Source organism: Crocuta crocuta, unplaced genomic scaffold (assembly GCF_008692635.1).
Source record: "Crocuta crocuta isolate KB4526 unplaced genomic scaffold, BGI_CrCroc_1.0 scaffold48, whole genome shotgun sequence".
NCBI classification, from domain to species: Eukaryota; Metazoa; Chordata; class Mammalia; order Carnivora; family Hyaenidae; genus Crocuta; species Crocuta crocuta.
Window position 1 is genome coordinate 11,165,258 of NW_027533089.1, and position 6,073 is coordinate 11,171,330.

General features: G+C 39.2%; 1 non-coding gene across 1 annotated transcript; it reads left to right on the plus strand.

The window, feature by feature from the left end:
• Nucleotides 1–5,185: 5,185 nt before the first annotated feature.
• On the plus strand, nt 5,186–5,292 carry LOC144216755 (U6 spliceosomal RNA). Its single transcript, XR_013330740.1, has one exon. It is a non-coding gene; the product is annotated as a U6 spliceosomal RNA (small nuclear RNA).
• Nucleotides 5,293–6,073: the final 781 nt, after the last annotated feature.

Below are 6,073 nucleotides of genomic sequence, written 5' to 3' on the forward strand. Positions count from 1 at the left end.
TAAGTAATCAAAACAAATGGCAAATTAAAAGCTTTATAATAGACATGCAAGGGTTTACCTGGAAGGTTGTGTAGTAGTCCTTAAGGAGTAGCCTGATCTCTTAAAGGAGTCTAGTCCCTGGGTATTCTTTCCATGAGTGAATAACCCCTACAGTTTCCATTTTGTAACTTAAGGTTTAAATATATTTAGATGAACCACACAACAGAGCTTTAGACAAATCTTTGTTGGGTTCAATTTTTTCAACTTATTTTTTCAGTTAGATCCTTAATAAGCTATATTTTTCTCACAATGTTGACATAATGGCACCTACCTCATAGGTATGGAACAAGAATTTAATAAGCCATTGCATAGGAAGCTCTTAGTTTAAGGACTGATCTATAATATATACTGAGTAAGTGGTAGTTGTTATACCAAAAAAAAAAAAAAAAGGCATCCTTAGTAGTACTTTATTTTATTAATTCTTTTTTAAGGTTTATTCATTTTTGAAGGAGAGACAGAATGCAAGTGGGGGAGGGGCAGAGAGAGAGGGAGACACAGAATTTGAAGCAGACTCCAGGCTCTGAGCTGTCAGCACAGAGCCAGTTGCAGCCCACAAGCCATGAGACCATGACCTGGGCCAAAGTTGGACACTTAACCAACTAAGCCACCTAGGAGCCCCTACTTAGCAGTACTTTGGCCCATTGGGAAGGGGTGAAATAATACAGACTGTCCCCAACTTATGTTTGGACTTACAGTTTTTTAACTTTACAATGCTGTGAAAGTGATATACATTCAATAGAAACCATACTTGGACTGTGAATTTTGATCTTTTCCCAGGCTAGTGATATGCATAGGATACTCTTTTGCAATGCTGGGCAGCAGCAAGGAGCTGTAGCTCCAGCTCAGCCACATGACCATGAGGATAGACAACCAAACACTGACAAACCATTTTGTACCCATACAACCAAATTGTTTTACTTTCAGTACCGTATTCAACAAAGTACGTGAAATATTCAACACTTTATTATGAGATAGGCTTTGTGTGAGATGATTTTGTGCAACTGTAGGCTAATGTAATTGTTCTGAGCATGTTTAAGATAGGCTAGGCTAAGCTATGATGCTCAGTAGGTTGGGGGTTTTAAATGTTTTTTCTTTTTTTAAAAAAATGTTTAATGTTTTATTTATTTCTGAGAGAGAGATAGCATGAGCAGGGGAGGGTCAGAGAAAGAGGGACACACAGAATCTGAAACAGGCTTCAGGCTCTGAGCTAGCTGTCGGCACCAGAGTCCCACGCAGGGCTCGAACCCACGAACTGTGAGATCATGACCTGAGCCGAAGTCGGACGTTTGACCGACTGAGCCACCCAGGCGCCCCTTAAACGTTTTTTAAAAATGTTTTATTGGAGTGCCTGCCTGGCTCAGTCAGTTAAGCGTTTGACTTCAGCTCATGTCAGGATCTCACAGTTAATGAGTTTGAGCCCCACGTTGGGCTCTGTACTGACAGCTCAGAGCCTAGAGCGTGCTTCAGAGCCTGTATTTCCCTCTCTCTCCCTGCCCCTCCTGTGCTCACGCTCTGTCTCTCTCTCCTCTCAAAAAAATTTTTTTTAATGTTTATTTATTTATGTATTTATTTTTTTGAGAGAAAGAGAGAGCAAGCAGCAAGCAGGGAAGGAGCAGAGAGAGAGAGGGAGAGAGAGAATCCCAAGCAGACTCTGCACTGTCAGTGGAGTTTCAGTGCAGGACTCGAAGCCATGAACCATGAGATCATGACCTGAGCCTAAATCAAAGAGTTGACACTTAACTGACAGAGACACCTAGGCACCCCAAATGCATTTTTGACTTAATGATATTTTCAACTTATAATGGGTTTAATAACCACATCGTAAGTGTAAGTCAAGGAAAATCTGCATTCATTTGTCATATTTGAATTGCGGTAAGTTGCATAGGACTTGACAAATGAACTCTTTGACTTTGCTAGATGAATCATCCATAGAAATTTTCTTGTAGACCTCCCTCCTATGTACACTTCCTCATGCTTTCAGGTAGATTGCTCTGTCTCTGTCCCCTCCTCACCAACATTCTTAGTTGTTTTATAGTCAGAGCATATAAATCTATTTACTTAATATTACCTTAAGTAAAATGTAATTAGAAAATAAATCTGGAACACCTGGGTGGCTCAGTTGGTTAAGCATCTGATTTCAGTTCAGGTTGTGATCTGATTTGTGAGATTGAGTCCCGCATCAATCTGCATACTGACAACATGGAACCTGCTTGGAATTCTCTCTCTCCTCTCTCTCTGCACCAACCCCCCCACACCCCCATCATGTGCGCATGTGCAGTCTCTTTCTAAATAAATAAACATTAAAAAAATAAATCTTCTGCAAATTACATTATAATGCATTCTAAAACCAAATAGAAATGATTGATGAATTACTCACAGTTTACTCCTTAGTAGAGTCACATAAAGTGTCCCTTTACTTTGACCCCATTTCTAGAAAATACCCTCATCAAGGATACTAGGGAACTACTCCTTGAGGACCCATAGTCTAGGGGTTGTATGGATAATACCTGTGGCATTTTACATTGTAACAGGTGTCGATATAAAGAACTTCTAGGGACACCTGGCTCAGTCGGTTGAGTGTCTGGCTTTGGCTCAGTGTGAGTTCGAGCCCTGCATGGGCTGATAGCTCAGAGCCTGGAGCCTGCTTCAGATTCTGTGTCTCCCTCTCTCTCTGCCCCTCCCCGCTTGCATTCTGCCTCTCTCTCTCTCTCTCTCTCTCTCCCTCAAAAATAAACATTTAAAACAAATTTTTTTAATTTAAGAACTTCTGCTTTTGAGGAGAAAGGGCAAAGAGAGCAAAGTAAACTAAGCTTAGAATTATGTAAGCAATCTAAGAATTTCAACATGGGATTTGGTTAGTGGAGCAAACAAAACAAAAAGAAAGGAAAATGCTGGCACTTCTTTTAGCATGTCAATTCCTGGCTGCCAATAGTTAAAGGCCTTGCTACTCAATGTCTGATCCGAACTAATAGGAGAAACTCCTTGGAGCTGGGGTTAGACGTTCTCAGGTCTCACTCCAGAACTTCTGAATCAGCATCTGCATTTTAACAAGATTCCGGGTTGATTACATGCATGTTAAAGTGTGAGAAGCACTTATTTAAGGTGGAAAGGAAAGGAGGCAATATCAGAATTTTAAGAGAATCCATTCCAGAAGACAAATATAAGAGTAATGATGATTAGTTGGTTTTCTGCACATATATTTCCTATTTTAAATGTAAAATGGTGATATCGCTCTTGTTTAATTGCCTTTCAGTATAGGTTGTTTTCTTCACCAACTGTGTAAATTATCTTTATAATTCCCATGCATCAACTGGGTATTTTTTTTATGTAGCTTGAGAGGCACTTAGATGCTCTATATAGTTTTGTTTTAATTAACATAATAAAAGCCGATAATTCAAAAGAGCAATCTTTGTCTTGCTTATTTTCACATTTCAATTCAGAAACCTTTCCCTAAACTAACATATGCCTTAAAACTCCTTACATACCTCAGCAAAACAGAATGAAACGAACAACAAAAAACCCAAGCCCCATAATATTCTGAAAGATTTAGAAAAATGTGCATAAACCTGTGTTCATATATGTTGTAACTAATTTTTTTTATCAAGAAAGGAATGAAAATTCAGCTGATATTAGCATTTTGCCCCATCGAAGCACATTCTTATGACAGTAGGTGGCTTCAATCCTTTAGAAAGTACACACACAATAATCATTGTTCTGGGGTTTATTTCTCTATTGATCAGTTTGGAAATGTAAACCTTTTTACCAGTTAGAAATTTTTAAAAAATTAAATCTAAATGAATTTTACTACAGTATTTTTTTCTCATTTCAAGTTTATTAAAACGTTAGCAGTACAAATCATTCAGGTTACAAGTTATCAAAAGATCAACTCAGGTGAAGTCCACATTAAAAAAAAAAAATGGGCAGGGAAGCCTGGGTGGCTCAGTCTGCTAAGCGTCCTACTTTGGCTCAGGTCATGATCTCACAGTTTGTGGGTTCAAGCTGCGCATCAGGCTCTGTGCTGACAGTTCAGAGCCTGGAGCCTGCTTCAGATTCTGTGTCTCCCTGTCCCTCTCCTGCTCACGCTGTCTGTCTGTCTGTCTCTCTCTCTCAGAAATAAAAAACATTAAAAAATAAATTTTTAAAAAGGGCAAACATAAACCCATCCAAAAACCATGAAAAGAGCAAGAAAACATATTTTATCAGCAGGAGATTTATCAGCAAGTCTCTATAACTTAAATTTGAGACAAAATGGATATGAACTTTCCACAACTCCCTCATCCACTTTTGTCTTCATTTGTTCTAGGACTGGACTCATAACCTAATTTTTTACAGTCAAATTTTTAATTTTTATCATCTATGTGGTCATTTTCTTGATCCTTTGATTTTTTTGGTTTTACTTTTCCACTGAAGATGCGGACTTCTCATGCTCCTTATTCTTCAATGTGAAGAACGTTAATTCTTTGTCCTACTTTGTTCTCATTTTGAGAATGACTGATCTCTGTTAGCCTTTTCCCCCTGTTATTATTTAAGCTGTTCGGATGTTTTTAAGAGTATATTATTTTCGGGACACCTGGGTGGCTCAGTAGGTTGAGAGTCATACTTCGGCCCAGGTCGTGATCTCACTGTTCTGTTCGTGGGTTTGAGCCCCACATTGGGCCCCGTGCTGACAGCTAGGAGCCTGAAGCTTGCTTCAGATTCTCTCTCTTTCTCTACTCCTCCCCCGCCCCCCCACCCNTTTTTAAGTACATTCTTTTCTGACCTTCAGAATTTTCTTTCCATTGTGAACTTTCTTGGATTCTGTATTTTTTGTTGTTTCTGCTTTGATTTTCTTCTCTCTCTGAGCTCCATAAATCTCTCCTTCTTCCCCTCCTATCTTTTTTCTTGATGTTACTCTTCTCTGTCTGCTTTATGACTTTCCCCTCTTTTGTACCTGTTCTCTGTATCTGTGGGGCTCCTTGATTCTGCTGTAGTTCTATCAAGGCTTCTAGGTTGCACCCTTCCTCTCCGGCCCTACTGCTTCTTTCTCTCATTCTATCATTTTAACTGGTTTGTTTGTTTTCCATTTGGGGATGCTTTAATTTATAGTCTTACCTATATACCTTTTTCTCTTCTGACAACCACAAGCACTTTAAAGATACGGTATAAAGTGCTCGCTTCGGCAGCACATATACTAAAGTTAGAGCGATACAGAGAAGATTAGCATGGCCCCTATGCAAGGATGACACGCAAATTCGTGAAGCGTTCCATATTTTTACGCACCGAATATGGGAGCACCTAAATATCTAAAACAATCACAAACAGAAACAAGCTTATAGATAAGAATGTGCTAATAGCAGGGGACTTTAATACTCCGCTGAAAGCAATGGATAGGTCAACCAGACAGAAAATCACTAAAGAAATAATGGACTTGAAAGACACATTGGACCAGATGGATATGATGGATATATTTAGAACTTTACATCCTGAGGCCAGGGAATTTACCTTCTTCTCAAGTGCNTCAGGCAAAGAAGGACAAATATCATATGTTTGCCCTTATAGGAGGATTAGGAGGAACTTAACTGAGGAACGAGGGGGAGAAGAAGGGGGGAAGTGGTGGGGGAAAGGGAGAGCGGCAAACCATGAGAGACTCTTGAATGCTGAGAACAAACTGAGGACTGATGGATGTAGGGGGGAGGGGGGAGATGGGCATGGAGGAGGGCACTTGTGGGGATGAGCACTGGGTGTTATATGGAAACCAATTTGACAATAAACTATTTGTAAAAAAAAAAAAAAGATACTGTATAAATGTTTCTCATAATATCCCTTTGATGTTGGGGGTCATTTAAAAGAACCTCACTTATGAGTGACAAAATTGAGTTGATTCTCCAGGTCACGTTTCTTAAATGATTAAGAAATGGCATCTGGTTTACAAATCTTCTTGTAGCTGGTAGAATTAATTTTTGTTGAAAAAATGAGTCCATTTGATTGTATTCCAGCCTCACCTCAACTGTAGAAAAAGAAGAGAAGAAATGCTCTTTCTTTTCGTTTTCAGAAT